This window comes from Prinia subflava, chromosome 5, assembly GCF_021018805.1.
Source record: "Prinia subflava isolate CZ2003 ecotype Zambia chromosome 5, Cam_Psub_1.2, whole genome shotgun sequence".
NCBI classification, from domain to species: domain Eukaryota; kingdom Metazoa; phylum Chordata; class Aves; order Passeriformes; family Cisticolidae; genus Prinia; species Prinia subflava.
Window position 1 is genome coordinate 60,793,923 of NC_086251.1, and position 25,956 is coordinate 60,819,878.

The 25,956-nt window shown below is 47.8% G+C and overlaps 1 long non-coding RNA gene across 3 annotated transcripts in view; it reads left to right on the forward strand.

Annotated features, from left to right (window-relative positions):
* The window catches only part of LOC134551719 (uncharacterized), a 40,885-nt gene extending 15,449 nt beyond the window's left edge, over nt 1–25,436 (forward strand). Inside the window, exon 3 of one of the 3 annotated variants that reach the window (XR_010080667.1) lies at nt 4,039–5,390. This is a non-coding gene — a long non-coding RNA (uncharacterized LOC134551719). Of the gene's footprint in view, nt 1–4,038; nt 5,391–25,268 lie in introns of those variants that run through there. The other 2 variants (XR_010080669.1, XR_010080668.1) reach the window with 2 other exon arrangements.
* The last annotated feature ends 520 nt before the right edge of the window (nt 25,437–25,956 follow it).

A 25,956-nucleotide genomic window follows, 5' to 3' on the forward strand; every position in this document is an offset into this window, starting at 1 on the left:
CTTCCTGAACTGGTGGATGTGCAACTTTCCCCAGTTATTTTGGATCTGAGGAGCATGTTTTTCCTCATTTCTTTTCACAGGCCTGTCTGGTAGTCCTCAGACAGAAATTTGCACGTCCACAGTGTCTATAACATTAAATTTATCTGTATCTGTGGTCTTTCTTGAGGTGCCTGGCAATCAACAGCTTTCTTCCCTCTCTTTGTCGAGCAACTCCAGTGTCACAACTCTCATGAATCATCCATTTTGTATATATCTCAATGACTGGTTGGGTTTATTTTCACATGAATACACACATCCCATAGTACTGCTTGGTGGCTAGAAGCAAAATGTGGTCATACGTTCTGCTGTAATGACATGATTGCATTTTTGTCTGTACTTTTTTTCTCCTCTTGATTTGGTCTGTTGCCACCATTGTGAGATGCACTGGACTAATTGCCCGTCAGATGACAGGGAAACGTGCAAGTCCTTGAGAGTGGAAGCTGGTTTATACGGACAAGAATGGAACCAGCAGTGAGTTTATTCTCCTTTTTAAGCTCCTGCAAAAGAACGTGCTGTATTAGAACCCTTCTTTTGGGGCTTGGGGCTATTAATTTTGTTCCATGTTTGAGCAACATGCGGAGATCCTGCTCCAGGGCAGAAAAAGCCAAATGCTGCTGTAGTGCAAGTATTGCTGTAGTTGTAATTAGTGGTAATAACAACTACTGTGGGAGCAGTCCTAAAAAATATTAATAGCAGGATTGATTTAGTTACAGTGGTTCTCATGCCTGTGGTGGCTTCACCCTTCCTTTTTCTGATGCTCAGCTTTCATTTTATTGCCAGTCTTATCAGACTGGATATTGCCCAAACTGGTACATTTGAAGGGTATTTTCCTGTCAAATAAACAACAAACCCCAGTGGTTAATTTGTATTATTCTTCTCCACTCTTTCTCCAGCCAAAACGCAGATTTGCTCCTCCTGCCACAGTCCCACAACTTCCTGTTTAGTAGGAAACTTGATTAACTTGTTGGCTCCATCAATCTTGAAGGTCTTGCTTTTATTAGGAAGAAAATTGTTTGTTCTGCTTGCGCAGGATTTTGCTGCAAACAATTGTTCACAGTCAGGTGTTTCATGCACAGATTTTATTTAACTGGAGTGAACTGGGAGCAAACCACCACAGGGGCAGCTCCTGGTGAAGACACCGTGCTCCAACATTGCCTGAGGTGTCACCAAGCTGAGATAAACTGGGTTTGTAACTGGATGTGCCCACCTGTGAGCACCAGGCTTGCCCAGGTTTTTAAAAAGATTTGAACATGTTGCAATATGTGACCATTGACAGGTTTTTAAAGATTGGTCTTTTTTTTTTGGTCTGATTTAAATAAACAGACTAATTCTTGCAGGTGGGGAGAAATCAATCTTACCGTTGTGTCTTGGCCTCTGTTGACCCTGTGAAGCTCTAGCCAAGGGCCCAGAGGGGTTGACAAGTTTGTTTTCACTCCTGGTTTTCTTTCCTGCTTGGTGTGTAGCAATGTGCTCTGGCAAGGGGCTGGGGGTACTGACAGTGCTTGGCACAGAGTAGGAAATCAATAACTTCACACTTCTTGAGAGCAGGTCTGGTTTCCCAGGCTTCAAACCAGAGACCTGCACTTGATGGAGGAGCTATTTCTAAGCTTTGTATGTCTTGAGAACATTTTACCTTAGAGTCACATGTCATCATATAAGAAAAAGTTGGATTTTGAAGAATTCCTGGAAGGTTCTTCTTAATTTTTTTTTCGGCCTTTTGATGTTGGGATATGCAAGAGAAAAATACTACAGAAAAAACCCCAAAAAACAAAAAACCAAACCAAACCAAGCCAAACAACAACAACAAAAAACCCCCCACAAACAAACAAACAAACAAAATAAAAACCACCCCCAAAGTAGGAAGGAGGATTTTCAGGTGAGGATTATGTCCATGTGTAGTAATAGACCCAGTAAGAACATCATAAATCCTTAAAATGTTCTTCCTGTGAGAATTGCAGTGCATTTGTGATGGTATAAAATGCTACTGTTCATTGAGCTCCATAGTCTTTGTAACTCCTGGGTATCTGTAGGTAAATACCATTTCTGTGTACATTACAGGAAGGTCTAAAGCCTTTAAAATAAAATCAGGCAGAGGTATTATTTTGGCAGAAAGCTTCTACACTGAATTTCCTGATGTTTGCAAATATTTCCGCAAGGATAAACATCTCTGGAGAAGTCAGCTCTAAATAAATAAATGCTGCAGCAAACGAGGAATACCCTGAGTGGGTGTGCTCCAGCTGTTGGGGTTCACTGGATGAAATGTGTTACACATCTTCCCAAAGCTGAGCGATGACAGGCGTTAACTAGAAACGCTCCTTTCCCAATCATCGTCACAGCAGTCTGGAAAGGTGGAGAGGGGAACCTCCCAGGCTCTTCTGGGTTTGAACCCAAATTAGCACGAGCGTCGTCAGGGCTCGTCAAGCAGCGTGCTCCGCAGCCAGGCTGCCGTGTGCTGCAGACAGGGAATGTGATGCAATGTGTCTGCTGCTCGCAGGCTGAGCTTGGCATTCTTGCTTAATTCACCATGGCCATGCGAGTGCAGCGCACGCTTCAGACGAATTCCGCTGTTGTTATTGCTCTGCACTGCTGCAGAGGCAACACTTCTAATTAGAGACTATCTCCACGTTCAGCTTGGCAGCCAAAATAAACTTCTAGGAGTCGCACGCTGCACGGCTTTTATCTCCACACTGGTGGTGGGCTCTTTCCAGCAAGTGCAATAGCAAACACACGTGGGGACCAAAGGCATAAACATTTGGGGGGAGGTTCAGCTGAAGTCCCTCAGCACTGCTTTGGAAAGCCCCATCCAGCAAGGTTTCTTTTTATGTGACTCTCCAGTAATATTGAGAAGAAAAACATTTCGGCTGGAGGTTGAGAGCTGGAGTGTGTAAGAGCACGAGGAAAAGCAGGATATTGGTGAAAAGCTGTGGAGGACTGACATACGGGGGCCTTGTGTGTAGCTCTTGGAGGCCTGTGCCCCAAAACAACAGCCCAGCTTGTTCCAGGACATGTCATCTCACCTGGACCAAAGTGACATCCGACAGAGGCAGGGGGGATGCCCACATTTCTGGGCACAGCAAACACTACCTGTCTTCGGCCAAAGGTGGTCTCTGTACCGGGGCTTGCAGGGGACAGCTTCATGTGGGATGGTTTTTCAGGAGTGCCTCAGCAGGAACTTCAATGAAATCAAGTGGCAGAGTTCATCGCCTACATCTGCCTTGGTTTTTGGTAGTGCATTGAGTTAGACATCAAGGGCAACACAAGTTTTCAAAGTCTTGCGTAGCAGGAGAGCAAAATGTAGCTTTGGATGATAAAACCCAAGACCAGCACGGTTCCTTGGGCCTCCTAACTCCTGTCAGAAGAAACAAAACCTCAGTGCAGCCCAGCACAGGTTGAAATGTGCTGCCTGATGTGGGTTTTCATTATTTCCCTGTCCCCAGACCCCACTGCAGTGACACCTCTGGAGCTGGGCAGACCTCACCCCACGCCGAATTCCTTTCCGCTGAGGCGTGCCAGCAGCCCACCCCGCACTCCAGATGTTGCTGCTCCCTGAGAAACAAGAGCTTAACAAGCCAGGCTCACCCTTCCTCCTGGGGTGAGCCCAAAGACAGTCAGAGATGGAAAATTGCTGCTCAGTACCATGAACAATGTGCTCGGTCAAAGAGCAGTGCCAGCACTTTGTCTTAATGGAAGAGAAAGCCGAGACGCGCAGTGCGAAAATCTGAGCTGGCAGAGGCAGCGACTTTAACATACATTGAAAACCATCCATGAAAGAGCACACTTAAACCAAGAGAAAAAGCCCTGAGGTATATTTAGACAAACTGAAAAAGAGCAATAATCAGGGGGCAGGGGGAAGATTCTGTGTGGTTTCATAGGTTACATTTTTCCCAGTCTGTATTTCACTCAGGTTTCTTTTATTGGCTTATCGTGAGCACATGCACCACAGAAACACACGTGTGCACAGGACTGCACAAAAATAAATCTCCTGTTTTGCACACACAGGACCCAGCTTTGCCATTGCCCAGAGGTGTTGGAGCTCTGCTCCTATAGGATTTGGACAGACCCTGGATATTTTTATGCTCAACCCTGTGTGTTCACATGGTCACTGCTTTTGCTGAGCTGAGTGGCCCTACTGCTGGCTGACTCGCTGTCTTGTTCCCTGCTTTGTTTTCCTGGCCTCTTCCTCCAACCTTTCTCAAAGAGGAGACTTTTTTTCCTTACAAGAGCCTGAAGATTCAGGAAATGCAGGATTCCACCTTTGCTGGGGTAAATGTGGCTCAGAACTGAAGTTGTAACCTACCCAAAACCACATTGGGAAGGTGTTTAAGCCAAGATGTTCACCTGGGATCCCATGTCCTGCTCTTGCACAACCACCTTCCAAACCCTCCAAGCCCTTTCCCCACTGGGATCCACTCGGCTCAGTCCCACCTCAGGTCCCAGCAGAGCTGGAGGCACTGAAACGCAGCTCCTGGCCAGGCTGGCGAGTGCTCCTGGAACACTTTGTTGCAGGGAAGTCATCTGACGTTGGAACAAACGGGCTGCTCCGTGCTGGGACGGCGACCAAGAGCGGAAGGGAGCGCGGGGGACATCGCGCCGGATCCAGGCATTGTGTCCTCGGGTGCGACACCCCGCCGACACCGAGCGACAGCGTTTCTCCACAAGGAGCCTCATCAGCTACCAGGGACGGGGTTTCGGTGAGCTGTTGCTCAGTGGAAGGCGCTGGAATCTGGCCCGGAATAACCTCCCTGCGATTTCTCCCCGCCCGGAGCTGCAGGAGCCTTTCTGCACCCCCGTTCTGCATGGCCAAGCCCAGGTCCCCAGAGACGGGTCCTGTGCACATCCCGAGCTCAGCACCAGCCCATAAATCTTGCTGCTGGATGCAGGCAGTGAAATATGAACAAAGGAAACCACCATGCGGTGCGGGGGTAGGGTGGGGAATCGCTCTGGCACCCTCCTTGCTCGGAAAGAAGTGAGAAAACATGGCTTTGTGTTGCTGTTGTTGTAGTTGTTGTTTTATGGTTTCTACAGATGCTTCCAATAAAAGAATTATGAAACTATTCCCATCGGTGGCCCGTCCTCTACCCACAGTAGTGACGGAGAAGTTTGCTGGATTTCCGTCAGCAGAACAATTTGAGTGTGGACTCTGCTGTTGCAAATTTAGGAAAGCTCTCCACTTGCTGCCTGCCAAGGAGACAGGTGATCTTTTATTTATTGTTTTTGGACACTGGCTGGTGATGATGACGATCGATTTCAGTTCAAATGTGTGTGTCTTAATACTTCTGTTATTACAACTTTTTCCTTCCTGGTCTATGATTTGCTGATTTGTGTTTAAAAATCAGTGTTAAAAATCAGTGTTCTGGGGCTTCAACCATGATCTCTGCACTAATATTTGCAGACTCCTGGTGTGCTCCAGGGAAAGGGATAAGAGCATGGCAGAGCAGTCACTGGGGAAGGTGTTGAGTGTGGATGTTGAGGGGCTGGATGTTGAGACTTTCTCAGGAATGAAGCAAAAGTGCTGTGATTTGAAGACAGATCCTCATCCAGAGTGAAGGGATTGCATCTTATTTAGGAAGTAACTTCTTAAGCAAAGTGGACAACCATCTAACAAATGCTGGATGATGCATTTAATCCATAAAATGCCATTTCTGGACATGACTCTTAGGAAACCTGTCCTGAGTTTGCTTGTTTTCAAATGGAGTTTGGGCTTGTAAAACCAACATTTAGGCATGCAATAGCTTTTCTGAGAAACATGACATTTTCCCCCCAGTATATTCTGCTCTAAATACACTCTTTTATAAGTGAAATGATGTTTTCCTTCCTGCTCCCCCTGCCCATGCCTGGCTCTGAGGCTTCCAGTCCTCAATTCTGCTGCTGCAGCTCCTTTAGTGAAGTTGCAGAGATGTCACCAGCACGGCAATGACTTGGGTGGTGTGGAGCTCTGGAAGAGCTTGAGCAGCAAGGGCTGTGTCTGCAAAGGAGGGAAAACATCCTGGAAACATCCCAGCTCTGGCTCTGGGGCTGGACTGTTGCGTGCAGAGCCAGAAATGAGACCTGATCTCTGCTCGCCGGGAGAGAGGCAAACGTGTGGAGCCTGGAGTTTGTCCCTCCCCGTGAGTGCACGTGTGGTCTCCTGCCCTGGCTCAGCAGACACGTGGCATCTGCTCAGCTCGTCGAAGGGATGAGTCCTAAAATATTAAAAGAGGAGGTAAATAATGAAAAGAAAACAACTTTTTTTTAAAAAAGGGAGGAAGACGAAAGTCCGGTTGCAGCAGGATCTGAGAGGTTCATGCTGGAGTGGACACTGAGCAAATGGCTGTTCTTTACATCACAGGGCAGAAATATGAAAAATATGAAATATGTAGCAGGGCTGGATAAAAAGGAAAATGTAATAAGAGTAGGACAAAGAATGTCCCATGCTCCAACCGCATCTGAACTTGGCAGCAGCAGCCCAGGGAAGCCCACGTAAATCCTAGGAGCATGCTAAAAGCATTTTCACCCTGCAAAGACTGACACGCAGGAAAAGTACCTTTTCAACAATGTCAGTCAAGAGCCTGGAGAAATAATTTACTAATACACTGCCTTGCAGGGACACATGGCTGATGGGAACGGTGTTCACATCTTGGAATGGGAAATAATTGGGGGTGGGTTTGTGACAGGGGCACAGAGGTGTGGAGTTGTGTGAACAAGCCTGTGTGCCACTGCTGAATTTAAATACGGTGAGCAAAGAGAGAGGTTTCATCAAGGGACAAAAGGAAAACACAACAGCAGAAAGAAAGTGCAGGAAAATGAAGCAGAGACAATAAAATGTAACCCCAGACCGAAGGGTGCTGTGGAGAAAGCCTAAATGGAAAATGCTCTGGGTATTGTCTAAGTCACATGGAAAGGAAATTATTATCCAGGCAAAAAACCCAGTGCTGGTGTCTGCAAAGGGAAGTAGCTCAGTGCTGCAGCAGGAGTGGGGTAGGATTGGATTCAGGATTGTCCACGGCCTGCCCTGGCTCAGCTCTGCCCAGGAGGGGCAAATCTTCCTCCCAGAGAGATTCCTCCTGACTTCTGGAGGCAGCGTGGCCATTGGATGTCTCTCCTTGGCCTGTCCTCTGTGTATTGGAGACAGGCCAAGATCTGCAAAGACTTAGCTACACTGGTATTCTTTCCCCTTGAAAAAATATACTTTCTAATTTATTGAATTAAGGGATACATGTTATTTTGCATTAAAGGGGATATGGGGAAACCGTAGCATGTTCATTTATTGGCATTTAATCTGGCTGTTGCAGAAGGAAATACTACAATATCTTCCTGAAAAAAAAAAAATAATGTACTGTAGGATACTCACGGACAGGGCAAGGATTTTTAATCTTTTTTTTTTTCCATGTTGGTCCCTACCAGCTCCTGCAGGAAGAAAAACTTTGGTTTAGAAATAGTTTATGGAACCAATTCCCTCAAAGTTCTGTGGGGTATAACTTGACAACAGCCAGGGTGTGATCATGCCTAGGAATGAGATCAATGCTGCAGGCAGGGTAGGTGGGAACTGTCTGTAGGGGGAGAAATCAAGAGGAAGAGTTGCTCCATCTTTATGATCACTCCTTTGGCTTATGTGGAGTTCTGATAACCCTTAATAATAAGAGTAACTTGTGGCTGTTTTCTCTTGTCCTGTCCCTTGTTCCCTCAGAGCAGAGCCCAACCTGGATGCACCCTCCTGTCAGGAGTTGTGCAGAGCCACAAGGTCCCCCTGAGCCTCCTTTTCTCCAGGCTGAGCCCTGTCCCAGCTCCCTCAGCCTCTCCTGGGGCTCCAGACCCTTCCCCAGCTCCGTTCCCTTCTCTGGACATGCTCCAGCCCCTCAATGCCTGGTTGTGAGGAGCCCAGGACTGAACCCAGGATCTGAGGTGGGTGAAAGGGGAAGATCCTGCACCTTCCCCGGGTGATTTCCTCCTGTGTTTCCCCTGCCTGTTGAACCCATCCCTGCCCCAGAGAGCAGCCGTGCTGTGCCCCACTGCAGTGCCCGACCTGGAACCTGTTGGGACAGCTGCTCTCCCTCCCCACCACCCACCAAACAGCTGAATTCCCCTGCAAAGACAAAGACTTATTTATGCTAGCTCCTCTTAAAGTACATATATTTTAGTCCAGGAGGATTTGCCGGCAGTAAAGCTCTCTTCTGAGATTCCTAAATCACGAGGTACTTAGGCTCTCCAGACCGTGATGCGCATGGACAATATTTGCACTGTAGCCTGACACATCTCCCTGCTTTAGAATAACAAAAAAACATGCAGCTGGGACCTGCTAGGCTGCGAGAACTTTAAATCACCTGCCTTTTTTCCTTTTTTTTTTTTTCCTTTCCAGAGGGGCAGGTGCAGTTCAGATTATCTGCAAACTATCTTCTATTGCTTAACAGCACGGGCTTTAATGCAGTTAGAGATGTCTTTATTCATTCTTACACTCCTGAGTATTTTTGTGTAAACATTTTTCATCTGTGGCAAGCCAGTTTGTTTGTTGTGTTTTGTCATGTCAGAGCAGACTGTGATTAGACACTGAGATGAGACTACTAAATATTTTCAGATGTTTTCTATTTCCCCAGCGAAGAGCTGGATTTGAACCAAAGCTCTGAGGTGAAAGGGTGATGTGTAATATATTGAGACATCTGAAATAAAATAATGTAATGTTTTTAATATTTAAGAAGAAAAAGGCAGCAGTAAAACATTGTGGAAGGAGGAGAACATGAATACCTATATATTTTAATTTTAAATGCATGCAGATGTTGAATTTTAATCAGAGCATGTCAGAATTGAACTGTAACAAAGGCAAAAATGTGAGATCTGTTTTCTTGGATTGCTTCCATATTTTGGGCTCCAGATTTTTATTACATATAGCACTGCATCATCATATATTTATGTAAAGTGCCAGCATCCATTGAGTTGGTGTATGCCTGATGGTTAGCATGTAAAACACTTTACAGTGAGAAGTATATTCTTTCTCTCAGTATGTAAAGTATATATCATATTATACAAGCCTGTGCCTTCTTGCACAGTGGCAGGGCTGGTTTTCACTGCTTGGTACATATGGTGTTTCTTTTGGACCCTTCTACCTCTTTTCTCAGTTCCAGAGGACTTTCCTGGTGAAGATCTCAGCCTGGGCTCATGAGAAGGGTCTGGGGCAGAGGAAAGCTGTGCTAAAGGGACAGATAAATGCTGGAGAGCTGGCACAGATGGAAGATGGAGAAGCCAGGCATCACTTTGTCCCTTTTGGTGCTGTGTGTGCAGCTGAGTGTCACTGGTGCCACCCAGGAGCCACAGAGCAGCAGAGGTTGGGCATGGAGGGGGTCTGGGAGTTCCCTGCTCTTCCCCAGCCAAACAGCAGGGCTGGCTGGGGATGTGGGTGAAAGGTGCCTCCACTCTGGGGCTGAGCACCCCTGCTTCCCCTCACCAGGTTTCTGTGGCTCTGGATTTGTTCTAAGCATGAATCCATGCTGTAAAATGTTCTTTTCCAGCACACCTGTCTCACCTGTCACTGTGCTGGGGAGTCTGCCTCTTGCAGAGGGTCAGTTTGAGTGCAGAAAACTAAAAATGCACAAGTCCAGGGAACGACAAGAGACTGCTTTAGGCAGAGGTACAGAAGGGGATGGAATGTGCTGCTCCATTCTGGCAGCAGGAAAAGCAGTGGCATTTCAGGAAATAATTGCACTGGTACCAGTGGAAGGCAGGGGTTCCTCGGCAGAGCTCTCTGTGCCTGCTGCAGAGGGCTGGGCATAGGTGCAGGAAAGTCATCGTGGGAACCCCTGGTCTCAAGAGACCCACCAGCCCCTCACACCCATCCCAGAGGTGGGCACTGGTGCCTGTGTGGGCCAGGGTGATGCTCCAAAGCCACTATTCTGCTCAGGATGCCCCACAGCTCTCTGAGGGGGTCTGCATTGGGTCTGCTTCCTTTTTTGGTTTCTTTTCTGGATTGCTTTTCTTCAATGAATAGACTTTTTTTTTTTTTTTTTTTTTTAAAGCCCTTCTCACGCCTTCAGCTCCTGGAGTGAAACACGTGACTGCTCCTTGCTGATGTTTTTCCTAAAACAGTGATGTTTGTGGAACGTGTCTCGAAAGCTGCAGCCCTGGCTGGTCCTGGCTGCCAGCTGCTCTGTCCTGGGAGCCTCCAGCCCTGGAGCTGAGGTCCAGCAGCACAGCCTGGGCTGGGAGAGGGGCAGGGCAGCCCTGAGACATGTTCAGGCTCCAGGTTTTGGCAGGGCAGTCTGTAGGTTTGTGGTAGCACAAATTCGTGCCTGAGGCTAAAAGTTAATCAGAGAAAACTGATTTTATTCCACCTGGCTTGCCTAAATGACACTCTGCAAACACCCTCCCAGGGTCATACACCTTTTCCCCTCCTATCTGTGGATATTCCCACTGGGTTGGAAACTCCCCCAGTTCAGCTGTGCTTGGTCATTCCCCCCATCCCTTGCAGGCAGCTCACTTAATGGGAGATGTCTTCAAAAAACTATTCCAGGTTGTTCCACGACAGCAGAGATGTACAGCACGTGAGGAGGGCTGTCCCTGGGAAGGTTTTGCATCTCCCACAGGGGAGTAATTTCCACCAAAGGCCTCACCCCACTGATGTAGCTGTGGGGAAATAGGATAGATCATTTTCAGGCTGGATGTTTTTTTTCTTTTCTGTCCCACTTCAGCTCTTAATGGGTCCTTTTTGTTCAGGGAGTTTCCTGACCCCTCTTACAGCATCATGAGCTGGATTCAGGAGGGTTTTATTCTCTTTAATGGATGCTGTTAGGATGACAGATGAGTGTGGGAGTTCTGACCTTTTATTAGGGACTGGTGATATTATTAGGGATTCAGAACAAACAAAGGGACTATTCCAAAGGCCAGATTAATAAAAGCCTCTATGTGCCTTACTCCTAACACCAGGGGAGGTGTTGGGAGTGGTTGAAGTGAGCACCCTTGTACCTTTGGGTTTCCTGCAGGGGAGGCTGATCCTCTGCTTTCACCTGGGTATTTGTGGTTGTTCCCTGTGCAGAGGAGGCAGGAACAGAGTATGACAGCCCTAAAAGGATGTCCCTGGCTTTGGGAGCTCTGGGTTTGTGCACCTGAACAATGAAGGAAGCCAGAATCAGGATCTGGCTCCTGTTTCTGACACCCCAGAAATACCCTCAGGGCTGGATGGTAGAATTGGGACCTTGGTGAGCCAATTCCTGCAGGGAGAAGGATCTGGCATTTCCTAACACACACAGGTGTCATCAAACTGTGTGTCCTATGATGCCAGGACCTTTCCCCATGAAGACAAAGCAGCACCCAGGCCCCTAGGTGATGCCAGCTTGCACACTGGGGGCCCTACCTCCCTCAGGAGCATTTGAATGCCCTCATTGTTTGGCAAAAGTGATCCTGTTCCTCACAGGTCTGTGTCTTTGCTCCTGAAGTTGGTGGGATTGCATTTTGGGGCCTCAGCAGGGAGGTCATTCCCACCGCAGAGGTGCAGATGGAGCAGTGATGCCGAAACACTGCAAGACACGGAGCTTCCTAAAGCCCTGAAGATGCTGGTGGACCTGGGCTGTTCAGAAAGCCTTGTCACAGGCTCAGCATTGGTTATTTTCTATTTTATCCACAATTTTCTAAGACCTTTGGAGCTGCAAACAGTTTGGCTCATACCCCACGATCTGAGCTCACACAAAACTCTCATTGACGCCAATAATTTTCCAGCCCGTCATTCCCAGTGACAGCAGCAGTTTTGTCTGGGCAAGAACTCTGCCATGAGGGCACACACATTTTCCAGGGTTTTCTCAGGTAAAGGTTTTATTTTCCTAATTCTTTCCCCCTGGTAGGTGCTGAGCTGTCAGAATCACAGCCATGCAGGATTCCAGCTTAGTTAAAACAATATCCTAAAGGTTGCAAAGCCGTGCTGCTTGCCAAGAGCGAAAGTTGAATGTTCCACTCTCCTCACTTGACTATATTTAGTCCGGGATCCTAATGAAGTCTTTCTTTGTGTGATTTCATGTCTACAGGGCAACTGTGAGAGAGGACTTCCTAATTCTGTCAGGATGCTGGCAGCCCCTGTGCTGGGACAGCGTGTCCTCTGGGCCTCTGCTGCATGGCTCTTGTACAGTGCTGGATTGTGCCCCGTGTGCTACTGGGGAGATCCTGTGGCATTATTCTTTCTTTTCCCTTTTCCTCTCTTTCTGCGTTTTTTTTCCCCCTCCATGAAAGAAACGTGTGTGTACTGCAGCAGGTTAATTGCTGGTTGTTTTCCTGCAGATATTTGATAATAAGGCTGCCTGGTGGTGGTGGGTTCAACCAGAGTATTTTGAAGGCTGGTCTGGGATGAAACACCTCTTCCTTTTCTGGTGTCCAAATGAACAAGCATGGGATGGTGAAACACAACACAAAGACACAGGAAATCCTCCCCATGCTCTTCAGCTACAGGACCAAGCCATGGATGACTATGGGGTGAAAGAGAAGCACAGAATCATTTAGGTCAGAAAAAACCTCCAAGATCTCCGAGTCCAACCTTTGATCGATCACCACCATATCAACTAAACCACTGAGTGCCACCTCCAGTCATTTCTGGACTCACCTCCAGAGATGGTGAGCTCACCACTTCCCTGGGCAGCCCTTTCAAATGCCTGACAACCCTCTGAGTGATGAAATTCTTCCTGATGCTCAACCTGACCCTCCCCTGGCCCAGCCTGAGGCCATTCCCTCTCCTCCTGTCCCTGTTCCTGGGAGCAGAGCCTGAACCCCCCGGCTGTTCCCTCCTGTCAGGAGCTGTGCAGAGTCACAAGATCCCCCCTGAGCCTCCTTTTCTCCAGGCTGAGCCCCTTCCCAGCTCCCTCAGTCTCTCCTGGTGCTCCAGACCCTTCCCCAGCCCCATCAAGTCTCACCTCACTGCCCCATCTTGCAGCACATTGGTGCCTTTCCCTGCCCTGCTCTGCACACAGCTGAGGATTTGAGGATTTGCATTCTTCCTCACATCCATGTTACATCACCACAACATGCCAAAAATGATATGGAGAAATGTAAAAAAAAAAAATCATATCTCTGGGATTCTGCTGAGGTTTCTCAGCATAAGAATGAGGCTGTGCTGGAAGGAGATCTGCCATGTGGGAATGTCCCAGGGAAACTCCAGCTCCACTCTGGAAATCCACAGAGGAAAAGGCCATGCACGAGCTGCTTTTGCACTTGTGTTCCAGCAGAAGAGCAGGGCTGGGCAGCCTGCTGTTCATCAGCCTCCTGGATATTCATCTCAGCCCCCAGCTGGCAGTGAATGCATTGTCAGACCTCCCTCTAAAGCTGTGTAAGTCACTGCTTTCTTGGAGGGCTTTTCATACCTGCGTGTGTTTTTCTCCTCATTACACCATCTCACAAAGCTCTCTTCAGAGACGCTCGGCATGGCTAAATATAGGTTTTTCTGCAAAATCCCAGGACACGTCTTCACCCAGCACATGAAAATTGGTTAACAGACCATCATGAGACCTCCCTGTGCTCTCCCACTGTTCTCACTCCCACGGCACCTGACGCGGGCTCGCCGGCAGCCTCGGCTTTGCTCCGTGACTCGCCATCACTCAGGGTGAGGAACAGCCCTCCCAGCTCATAAATCCAAGGCAAACCCCCTTCCCCACGTTTTCTGTCAAAGGGACATCAGCAGGCTGTTTGCCTTGCGCTGGGGGAGGTGAGATGTGGCTGTGGGGGGCCCTGGGGCACTGACAAACACGTTTCCACCTTCAGCCCCAGACCTGTTCTCCCTCCGTGGTCTCTGAGCTGCACACGTAGCCCTCGAGCACAGATTGTTCAGTCCCTGAAACCACAAACTAAATATTTGGGCTTCCAGCACATTAAGTAAACATGTCCTATCTACACCCCAGCTGCCAGGAGAGATGCTGAGTTTGGGGATGAGCTCGCTGCATTGAAAACTCCTAAATATCCATGATCACTTAACTAGGGATTGCTGTAAATAGCTGTAGCTGCTGAGCAGTGGTATAAAATTAAATCATAGGGAACAATAGTGATTTAAGAGGCATTTCTGGCTTTTTATGGGAAAGGGAGGGGAGGAGAGGGAATGTTTCACAGCAAAATTCATAAAGATGGTTAATTCTCCCTCTGTACCACCAGTGTCTTGGAAAAGATCACAGAAGATGAGCTGTTCTCCCTCAAAGGTTCAATGCACTGATGGAAAAACCCAGGGCAAAAGCAGAGTGAAAGCAATGTTGATAGAGGGAGTCAGCAGTAACTAGTAACTGTGGCTGTTGGGCAGGGTAGAAGCTCTTTGTTAGTTTGTTATCACAGAGGATTGATTAACACTTGGGATGGACAAACACTTCCAAAATGAGGTGGTGAACCCCAAATCTTTTCCTCTGCAGCAGCTGAGCATGGCATTGGTTCTCGCAGGATCTCTCTGCACTGTTATGTCACCTCTGCTTTTTTGGCATCCCAATCACTGAGATCTTTTTCCCACCCACCACTTTCCAGGTGGAGCTTTAGCTGGATTACTTTCAACATTTCTCTGAGTGCCTGGGGCTTTACCAAGTTACTCCCAGGGACTGTGTCCAGCCCTCATGGAAAATGTGTGGTGACTTTCCACCAGCAGTCAGGGAGGTCGGATGCTCTGCCTGTGCTCAGTGTCCATTGCACCACACACCTCATGCCTTGCCAAGGTGCACATGTGCCTTTCCCCACTCTGGATGAATCACCTTCAGGGTTTCTTTTAGAAGAGACCATTATTAGGGGTGAAGTGTTAAAAAAAAGAAAAATAAAAAAGGAGATAAATTCTGCACTCTACTATGCTTGGAGAGTTTGCAACATTGTCTGGATTTCTAGATATATCTGATTGTGGATATCACATAAGCCTGAGCCTCTCCTCTCCTCTCCTCTCCTCTCCTCTCCTCTCCTCTCCTCTCCTCTCCTCTCCTCTCCTCTCCTCTCCTCTCCTCTCCTCTCCTCTCCTCTCCTCTCCTCTCCTCTCCTCTCCTCTCCTCTCCTCTCCTCTCCTCTCCTCGAATCTCCTCTCCTCTCCTCTCCTCTCCTCTCCTCTCCTCTCCTCTCCTCTCCTCTCCTCTCCTCTCCTCTCCTCTCCTCTCCTCTCCTCTCCTCTCCTCTCCTCTCCTCTCCTCTCCTCGAATCTCCTCTCCTCTCCTCTCCTCGAATCTCCTCTCCTCGAATCTCCTCTCTTCGAATCTCCTCTCCTCTCCTCTCCTCTCCTCTCCTCTCCTCTCCTCTCCTCTCCTCTCCTCTCCTCTCCTCTCCTCTCCTCTCCTCTCCTCTCCTCTCCTCTCCTCTCCTCTCCTCTCCTCTCCTCTCCTCTCCTCTCCTCTCCTCTCCTCTCCTCTCCTCTCCTCTCCTCTCCTCTCCTCTCCTCTCCTCTCCTCTCCTCTCCTCTCCTCTCCTCTCCTCTCCTCTCCTCTCCTCTCCTCTCCTCTCCTCTCCTCTCCTCTCCTCTCCTCTCCTCGAATCTCCTCTCCTCTCCTCGAATCTCCTCTCCTCGAATCTCCTCTCCTCGAATCTCCTCTCCTCTCCTCGAATCTCCTCTCCTCTCCTCTCCTCGAATCTCCTCTCCTCTCCTCTCCTCTCCTCTCCTCTCCTCTCCTCTCCTCTCCTCTCCTCTCCTCTCCTCTCCTCTCCTCTCCTCTCCTCTCCTCTCCTCTCCTCTCCTCTCCTCTCCTCTCCTCTCCTCGAATCTCCTCGAATCTCCTCGAATCTCCTCGAATCTCCTCTCCTCGAATCTCCTCGAATCTCCTCTCCTCGAATCTCCTCGAATCTCCTCTCCTCGAATCTCCTCTCCTCTCCTCTCCTCTCCTCTCCTCTCCTCTCCTCTCCTCTCCTCTCCTCTCCTCTCCTCTCCTCTCCTCTCCTCGAATCTCCTCTCCTCGAATCTCCTCTCCTCTCCTCTCCTCTCCTCTCCTCTCCTCTCCTCTCCTCTCCTCTCCTCTCCTCTCCTCTCCTCTCCTCTCCTCTCCTCGAATCTCCTCGAATCTCCTCGAATCTCCTCTCCTCTCCTCTCCTCTCCTCTCCTCTCCTCTCCTCTCCTCTCCTCTCCTCTCCTCTCCTCTCCTCTCCTCTCCTCTCCTCTCCTCTCCTCTCCTCTCCTCTCCTCTCCTCTCCTCTCCTCTCCTCTCCTCTCCTCTCCTCTCCTCTCCTCTCCTCTCCTCTCCTCTCCTCTCCTCTCCTCTCCTCTCCTCTCCTCTCCTCTCCTCTCCGGCTAGATTTCAAAATCTGGCTGATATACACTCAATGGAGGGTTGTGAAGCTATTCACCAGCATTTTTTGGACCACAAAAGACTCCTGTCCTGGATACCTCTGCACTTCATGGGCTCCAGGTTGTGATGCAGAGCTGAGACCTAATTCAGTTGTTTTTCAAGTCACTGTTCTGGTCCATTTATCCCCCCGATCTGCAGGTCACAGGCTGCCATCACTTTGGCACCCATGAGACCCCAAAGAACAAGGAATCTGGGTTTGGAGGTTCAGCACTCCCCTCCCCTCAGCTGCAAAATGAAGTTCAAACAGAAGCACCTCTGCACAGCACATCCCTGAGATGGAGAAGGCAGTGGCAGCTCCAAAATTGCCTCTTGGACTCCAAACATTGAGAGAGGGAACAGTGAACACAGTAACCCACACTACCCTTCCCACAGAACAGTCCAGCTGGGCTCCAGAGCAGCACATCTGCATGCACACCATGGTATTTAATGCCTCAGCACTGAAATAAAGGAATTATTTTATTTATTAAGATGCTTTTTTCCATCATGCTGCAGTGTCTGGATGCTCTCCCCTGATACAGAATCATTTTAGAGTGCTAAAGGGGAAAGGCATCAAGAAAAGCACATCTTTGTAGGAAGATTTTAAAGCTATTTATCTCCTGGGAGGGTAAAAAAAGTGGAGATACTTTGTATCTGGGAACTCTTAAATTCATATTTATACGCATTTCCCCTGGGGCAGGATTTATTGTTAAATAACAATAGGGGAACAGCATGATTTCAGCAAAGACATTTGGGCTAGTGAATGTTGGAGTGAATTCCACTTCAGCGTCACTATTCAAAGTCAGAGCTGCCTTTAAATTGCTTTAAAAGTACATCCTGAGCAGAAATGTCCCAGCCCAGGCACTGCTTCTCAGTGCCACCAGTGCCAGCGTGTCTTGCTTTGCTCCAACCAAGGGCCTGCATCCTGTAACCCCTTGAAATCTTCATTTTAGTAATGAGAAAACCTGGCAGAGGAGGAAAACACAGTATCTGAGGGTTTAGAGCATTTCAAAATTGTATGAAACTGCTGGGTATTTGAAGACATCTCCTTTCTGCTTTTCCTGGGGGTTGCCTACTGACCTGGTGTGGGATGGTGCTGGTGATTCCCGTCTCCTGGAGCATGCTGTGTGCCTCTGGGGATGGAGGGTCCCTGTGGATCCCACCCTGCTGCCAGAGGGGCACAATGCCTGCAGGAATTGCTCCTGTGGTGAGCTGACAAAGCTGTCTGCCCTCACCACGGGGTGGGCATTTCATTAAAGATGAGGAATTCCCCTTGTTGTGACAGAGGACTTGTTTGATGTGTCCTCTTCCAACAGCTGCTCCTGCAGACGTGGCCTCCTCTCCTCCCTTTCCCTCTGCCTTCTCCCCAGTGCTGAGGTCCCCAAGAGCTCCCCACTACAGCAGGATTTGTACCCTCAATTCTCAGAGCTGTCCCCGTTCCCCTCTGTAAGGGATATTTGTGTCCCAGCCTGCAGCAAAGCCTTCTGTGCACATCCCTGATCCTGGGGATCCAGCCCCTTCCCACCAGAAAAATATCTGCCAGGTAGTCCCAGGGCTTATTTAAAGAGTTAAATCTCTGTGTGTCCCTAGAACTGGAAAAAGGACAGGGAAACCTGACCAGGCAGGTACCAGTTTATCCCAAGCTCTGTCCTTTCTGTGCCACACCTGCTCAAGGCACAGCAGTGTGGAGAACCAAATTTCCATCTCCCATGAAGAAGAGCTTTAGGGTCTCTGGGATCATGGTCATGCTCCAACACTCATGAGCTCTCTCAGGCAAGCAGCTGGGGACTTTTCTCCTGGAAAAGCCCACAGGAAAACCAGTGAAGAATCCCAAAGTGGGAGTTAGTCTCAGCTCTACTCCTTGCGCGCTGTCCTTCTGTCCCTCTCCTGTGAGCAGCATGTGGCCACGGCCTCCCGTCCCTACTGCGGCTGCTCCGGCACACGCGGCGGCCTGCGCTGCTGTCCGAGTGCCAAAGGGAACGTCTAACAGGGTATTGTTTGTGTGTGTTCCTGAGATGGAAGTGATTAACATAAAATACGTAAAAGGATCATGTCAGGAATTCTCTCCAGAGCTGCCCGGTTAGCGGGCCCGCTCTGGTTCGCATTACGGGATTACAGCGTGTTCCGTAACTGCTCCGTGCTGGACACAGACTCGGGGCTCTTTCTCCAGTGTTTACAAACACGGATGGGAGCTGAGGGGAAAATGCAGCCAACTGCTCATGGATTTATGGGCCTCTGTTCCATCAGCACAAACACACGTAAGGATATTTACGTTGTCTCCATATCACGGCAGATACCAGAGGGTCCTTAAGCAACCCCACAGGGCCGAGCAGCTCATCCACACTTCAGACACAGGCAAACAACCTTGGAAGAGCTTGGCAGCTCTTCTTGATCTCAACTGATAGACATGCTCCTCATCAAGGGCCTGGAAATGTTGCTCCTTTGAGCTCTGGACTAATTCAACACCTAAAATATGTGGAGAAGGGCTGCGCTGAGCTGGTGGGAAATAATTCAAGCAGTCTGAGGCGTTGGAGCCAATGGAGCTGCTAAAACATAAGGTAACATTCAGGCCCAGATCTCCAAAGCCTGATCTGTTTGTCAGCACGGCTACATTGACTCTTGCCTCATGATCCTTTCACACAAAGAGCCCAGGGACGTCTCCATCCCCTTCCATGCTGTGGAAATGGGTTTAGTGGAGAATCATTAAAATGAAGGAAGGGGGAGATAGGGAAGGAAAGGAAAGAGAAACAAATCTAAACCCCCAAAAGTTTCTATTGTGAAAGTATCAGAATAACTGTCCTGGGGTTGATTTTACCCTGGGTGTAGCTTTATTGATGTCAGTGCAGAAAGGAAAGGCCTGATTCAGCCTTGCACTGCAGCAGTTTTAAGCTGAGGCTGCTGGGAAAGCTACAGTGGCATTGAAGTGACATTGCAGAATGAGTTTTCAGCCTGGTGCATGACTCCACCAATGCCAGTGGCCTCATTGTTAACCTTCCCCACTGGAGGCTCTGAGGAACGGCAACCAAAGTGCACAGAGCACATCCCTTGCTGAGTGGTTTATTTTGCCCTGTTTGTGTCTGAAGGTCACTGTTCCCATCTAGCCAGGCCAGGACTTGGTGGTCCTGCAGATGACCCTCATGTCTGGATGAGGGGGACATTTTTGGAGCAAGCCCCATGCTCCCATTGTCCTTTACCTTGACCAGACTGGCACTTTCTCACCTGGAGAGAAAGTGATGATCTTCATCATGAAATCCCCTCTTGTGCTTGTCTTTGCTTCTACTTCTCTTAATCCTGCAAGTTTGCCTTCACTTTGTCCAGCTCTAACTTTTACACGGGACCTCCTCCTTTTCCAGTTCTATTGTTCCAGAAAAATCCAGCTGGAATCTCTCTGCTGCTGACTTCCCACCCACAGATGGCTCACAGGTCTCACTCCTCAACTGACCAACATCCATTTTTCTCTCTCTGTTGCATGCCAAGGACAATGTAGCCATGCCTCCACTCCTGTTTATATTGTGTATCATTGTTGTCCACTCCTGTTTGTATTGTGTATCATCTCCCCTGGTTATCTCAGTGCCCTCTCATCCACGGTCAATTCTTGTAGATTTTCTGCAGAACATCCCTAACACAGTGGGATTCCTCTATTCCCACAGTTAAGCTCTCATCCAGGATCTCATTTCTCTTCCTGGTTTCTGTAATACCCTTCTATCTGGCCTTCACAGGAAGTTCTCCATAGCTTAAAAAATTTATTGTCTGCTTCTTTTTAAACCTCTCCTTTTGTGGATGTGGCCAGTTTCACCCTGTTATTTACATGTCATCTTCTGTCACCTCTTGACTGGACAAGGTCAGTCCTCTTGATCAGCCTCTCTGCAGAGCCCAACACAACAGACCCAAAGACCAGCAGGACACAGGTAGCCAATGGCAATAGGAAAATCTGTAGTGGTTTCCGTGGCAAGATGTGAAGAAAAAAAATCTATTCCCCTGCAGCAAAGCGAAACACGAGGATGCAGGAAAGGATCCTGATTATGCCTAAACTCACAGCAAATCCCTGCCCAGCTTCCACAGTGATTTCATCCCTCTAAGTTAAAGGGCTCTGCATCTCATTTACTTTCCCTCTTTTTATTTATTTTATAATTGACTTTTTGAACTTCTGGCTGAAGTGGAGCCAAAGCTGAGAGTGATTTAATTCCAGCAGGATGCGAAGGCCTGGACCTTCCCAGTGCAGAGCCTCCCCACTGACTCCAGAGTGATGCTCAGACAGTTAAAGGGAGCCTGTGATCTGTCCAGAATAATATCCCCATCACTGGGAGAGTGGTACAGTGGGATGGGGATCTACTTCAGTGCTGGTGTCCACGAGACACAGTATTGCTCACCAGTCCCCACAGCAATGCCCTCAGTTGGGTAAATAACTGCATTTTCTCAGCTCTTCTTATTCAGAAACTTATCAAATAATTTCTTGGCCTTCTACTTTCTATTAAACTGAATTTTAGGGGAACAGGGTCACTGGTTGCTTTCTGGTCTGTGAGGGAAGCAGGGAAGAAGTCTGCATGTTGAGTTGAAGAAAAGATGGAGCTTTTGCTTGTGTGGATTTCAGGGTCACCTGGATTTTAAAATAGTTGCAATAGATGCTGAATCTTCTTCAATCCATCAATATGAATCACTCTGCCTTGGTAATCCATAATGGTTTCTCTGTTTTGGGAGCATTAGCAACAGTGAGAGTGAGCAGATAAAGACAGAGATTTTAGATAACCTAAATACAGTGTTCTTTCACAGAACTGTTGTTCATGGCCCCTCCAAGACTTACACAAAACAAGCAGAGCTGATGTGAGAGAGCTGGAGGGCATGTACCTGTTCGAAAAACCAAATGGGCTGAGAAGTACGTGCCAGCTTCTTTTGTAAGAAATTGTTCTAATGTGGGGGAAAAAAATGCAAAAGTGAAACCCTGCAGCACACAGTGCATTTTCCTCTGCCATGTTTCTTAATTAAGTGGAGATGAGCGAGTCTCCTGCAGGTGGAAATCAGGTCTGCAGAGAACTAGAGGGCACTACCTCAGGATAAATCCCCTGTAAATCAGAAGAGAGGAGATGCTGTGGTGCTATTGAAAGGGAAGGTTCTCGAGAGCTGCAGCCAGCCCACGGAAGTCAGTCATGATCATTTACAGCAGCTCCGGATGTGACCCAAAGCCATTTTTTGGCTCCTTTCTGAAATTAAACATTTCTGATGAGGCGGAGGAAAGCTCAGGCCAGATTTTATCTAATGTGGGATACAAAGGGTCTGATCCTCACCTGCTGGAAATGGGAGTAACGCCACTGACTCACACAGAGTCCCACTTCTGGGAACACGGCCCAAACTACTCATTTTAGTCCAGGACTGTTGGCAAAACACGGCATTTACCCCCAAATTACGAGGAGCTCCCAACCAGTCAGCGAGTTTCCAGCGCGGCTACTTTGGCCCCATCACACGCTGCTAATCTCTTCAATGATTTATGTGCTCTTTTAAGTTTTAATACTCCCTCTGTCATGAACCTTCCTCACTAGCAAGTTGACAGTTTAAATTAGTGTTTAGACATGGCTTTCATAATGTCAGCTTTTGTTTTGTCTCAGTCATCTGTTGGAATTCCTTCCATTGTATCTGAAGTGACTCATGACAATAAATGACTTCTTTCTTCTTTTGTTCTTAATCGGGGAAGAATGGAATGAACCATGCAATATTTGTAAAAGAGCAGTCTTAATTAGTCCTCAGCTGTAGCTAAAGATGCTTGTCTTGTCTCTTTAGCATATTAATGCAGGAAGCCATGCGTTCACGTGGGCAATTGCCATGTTCCTGAAAAGCCTCGTTACAAGCCAAATTCTCCAGCGTAAAAGTATTCCCGGCCCCGCTGCTGTGCTGAGCCCTGCCAAATGAGGAGCCTGTGCCCCGGGGCTTTGTGCGAGGCTGCTCAGGCCTGCGAGCAGAAAAACGGGCACACTTTGGAGTGATTCATCTCAGGGATTGGGTTTCTTTTTTTTTGTTTTGTGCCTCTTAAAGGTATAAACTCTGTGAGCTGAAAGCTGGAGCTTTGCCTCAAAGCATCACAGCTGCTGCCTGTGCCTTTCCCTGCTCCCAAAGGGGGTGATGCTCACTGATTATGGACCTCAAAACTTTCTCTGCAAGGTTGAATTACCTCAAATACCCAAGTGCTGTGAAAGGATTTGGGTGAGAATGTGTTAATATTTTGCACAGAATTAATTGTGGCTTCTTTTAGGGACAAAATATGGTTTTTGTGCAGAAATGCAAAAGGCTGTATCTTGTATTGCCAAAGCTGCTGTGACCATGTCGTATTTAATACATTCCTGGACACAGTGAATGGCAACAGCTTCTTCCCTCGTCTTCTGTTTTCTGTTTGTCATTTGGGAGAAGAGAATTGATTCTGTAAGGAAGTGTGGGAAAATTACATTCCCAGCTCGCCTCCCTGCTCTCCTAGTCCATGTAGGGCCATGCCCATGATGCCAAGTTATGCAGTAATTGTTGTGAAACGCAGCTAAATAAAGGTTTAGGTTGAGAGCTGGCTTCTCCCTGGTTGTGTTTTGAGGAAGGGCTGTAATGGGGGTTTGGGGATGTGCTTGCCACTGGATTTCAGGCACTAAGTCTCCTTTCCCAGTAAGTTTCCTTTTCCTAAAACCTGGCTTGCCTGATGGTCTGGGAGTGTGGCTTGCAGCCTTGTCTTACTGGTAGGGGGTTAGGCTCCCATTTGATGACATACTTCCCATCTATCCATATTTCTCTCCAGTTTTATGCTTAATTCCCACATAATGAAGCATCCTGGATACATCCCTTAGACCCTGCTGGGGCGCTTCCTGTTTTAGCTCATTAAAGAGGATCCTGCCACAGCAAGACACAACTGTAGAGGGTCAGCAGGAGATGCTTAAGAGGATGGAGAGCCAAAAGTGGTCACCAGGAACCCATTTCCTCAAATCATCCCTCCTAGAAAAGATAGTTTTGTTTTGCAGGTTCTGGCCCAAATCTGGTGCTTTTTGGAGAGGGAAAAATGAAGCACGGACAAACAAGGCTGTGATGAGAACACTGGTGAGCCTCACTGAGCCCAGAAACATATGAATAAAACCATGAATTCTTCTGTGCCAGTACACGGTGCTCTTTATTTTAATAGTCTGTTTAAATATACATACAGCTATTTTTCTCTTGCCCAGACCTTGTAACAAAACCAAATGTCTTAATGAACACAAGGAGAAAGCGAGCAGCTGGAGAAGGACATTAAAATGTACAAACCCAGCAAAGTCCTGGGGAAATCATTGCAACTTTACTCAAACGACTTTCAAAAGTAAGTTGCTCCTCTGGAACTGGACTGAAATAAATGCTGTGCTGCTTTCCCTCTGTGCTCCAAAGAAATCCGTGTTCCCTCTTGGGTCTGTGGTCTGGTACAGTCTCCAAAAATATTTGTACAATTCATGGTGAGCTCTGCTGGACTGTGCTGTCACCAGGTTCATGAAAACCATGGTCTCCTTTCCAGCCCTGTCCCTCACCTCTTGCTAAGGAAGATTTGGCAGAGCATTTTTAGGGAAGCAAAGGTTCACTGGGAGAAGTGGTACCATTTATTGGCCTAATTGGTAAAACTGAGGAAAACAGAACACGTCTGGGACACAAATCTTTCTGCAGGTGCAGTAAGGTTTTAGGCAAGTGCCCAAACCAGCCTTGGAAATCCAGGTTTTTGCAGGCACAGATATTGTGGAAGTATAATGTTATGCCTCAGAGCAGACTTTAGGCAACAGCTTTACTTCTAATACACAGAGATTGTCTGCTCTCTGTCCATCTAACATCTCACTGTGAATTTCTAAGAAAATTGCAGAATTGCAATGGCAAGGCCAGGGTGTGAGAGCCCAGGATGAGTTCTTTCCTTCTAGGACTGTCACGTCTTTATTGACACCAAAGAAATATGTTCTTCTTGCATAACCTTGCAAACCTCTGCTGTGGTGGTGTATGCCTTCTCTTCCCTAAAGCAGGAGTTGCCAAAGGGCAGAAATTCACTAATATTGCTTTTTCCTACAGCATCATCAACCGTGTTCCCAGCTTGTCATCAGCTGAGGTCAACTTTTCCTTCCATCTGTGTTTACACTGGATTGGGATGAGTGTGTCCTGACCATGATCAAAGCCTCAGGGTGATTGTAGCATAGAGGTGGCTTAGACTTCTTCTGGAAAAGCTATCCAAAGGGTTTATCAGCTTGGCACAGTGTTAACGTGGCTGGGATTTCACAGAAAAACTGGCAGATTTGGATGCCTTTGAAATGTAAAGGAAGATGGGGCTGATCATGGGGAAAGACTTCCAACTCTCCTGCAAAACCAGATACTTCTTAACCAGCACTTCATTACAACTTTCCCATTGGCCTCCAACTCAGTGTTAACCTTGGCCCTGGTGCAGAGAATATTGACTTTCAGGGTCAATAAATCTTAATATGGATCAAACTGGAACTTATGTTTACTTACTTTATAACTCCTTTCCAGTGCAATTACTCTTTACACAATGCAAGGACGTTCTGCACATTTTTCTCCCTCTTTTTTGCCATTTCGAGGCGCGTTACCCTTCCAACAAGAACCCAGGCTTTCCAAGGCTTGGATTTTCCTCCAAAGTCTTCTGTTGCGGCCACTTTGATTGGGGGTTTTTTGTGTTATTTATCTCCTCCTACAAAAGGCAAACACAATTTTTGGGGTTTTTTTTTGCGCCGGCCCCAGCGCAGATCCGTGTCGAACGGCTGCCTCCTGGCGTAGCGCGGGAGCGGCACGCGGGTGCGTGGGATGCCGGAACCACAGAAGGTTTTTAGGATTTCCTGGATTCTGCTCATTTTTCTTCCTCTTTTTCACCATTTCGAGGCGCATTACCCTTCCAACAAGAACCCGAGCTTTCCCAGGCTCAGATTTTCCTCCAAAGCTTTCTGTTGCTGCCGTTCTTTTGGTTTTGGTTTGGGGTTTTTTTTTTGTGTTATTTATCTCCTCCTACAAAAGGTAAACACAATTTTTGGGTTTTTTTTTTTTTTACAGCCCTAGCGTGTCGAACGGCTGCCTCCTGGCATAGCGTGGGAGCGGCACGCGGGTGCGTGGGATGCCGGAACCACAGAAGGTTTTCAGGATTTCCAGGATTCTGCACATTTTCCTTCCTCTTTTTCACCATTTTGAGGTGTGTTACCCTTCCAACAAGAACCCAGGCTTCCCAAGACTCGGATTTTCCTCCAAAGTCTTCTGTCATGGCCGCTTTGATTAGGGTTTTTTTGTGTTATTTATCTCCTCCTACAAAAGGCAAACTCAATTTTTGGGTTTTTTTTTGCGCCGGCCCCAGCGCAGATCCGTGTCGAACGGCTGCCTCCTGGCGTAGCACGGGAGCAGCACGCGGGTGCGTGGGATGCCGGAACCACAGAAAGTTTTTAGAATTTCCAGGATTCTGCTCATTTTTCTTCCTCTTTTTCACCATTTCGAGGTGCATTACCCTTCCAACAAGAACCCGAGCTTTCCAAGGCTCGGATTTTCCTCCAAAGCTTTCTGTTGCTGCCGTTCTTTTGTTTTTGGTTTTGGTTTTGGTTTGGGGTTTTTTTTTGTGTTATTTATCTCCTCCTACAAAAGGTAAACACAATTTTTGGGTTTTTTTTTTGTTACAGCCCTAGCGTGTCGAACGGCTGCCTCCTGGCATAGCGTGGGAGCGGCACGCGGGTGCGTGGGATGCCAGAACCACAGA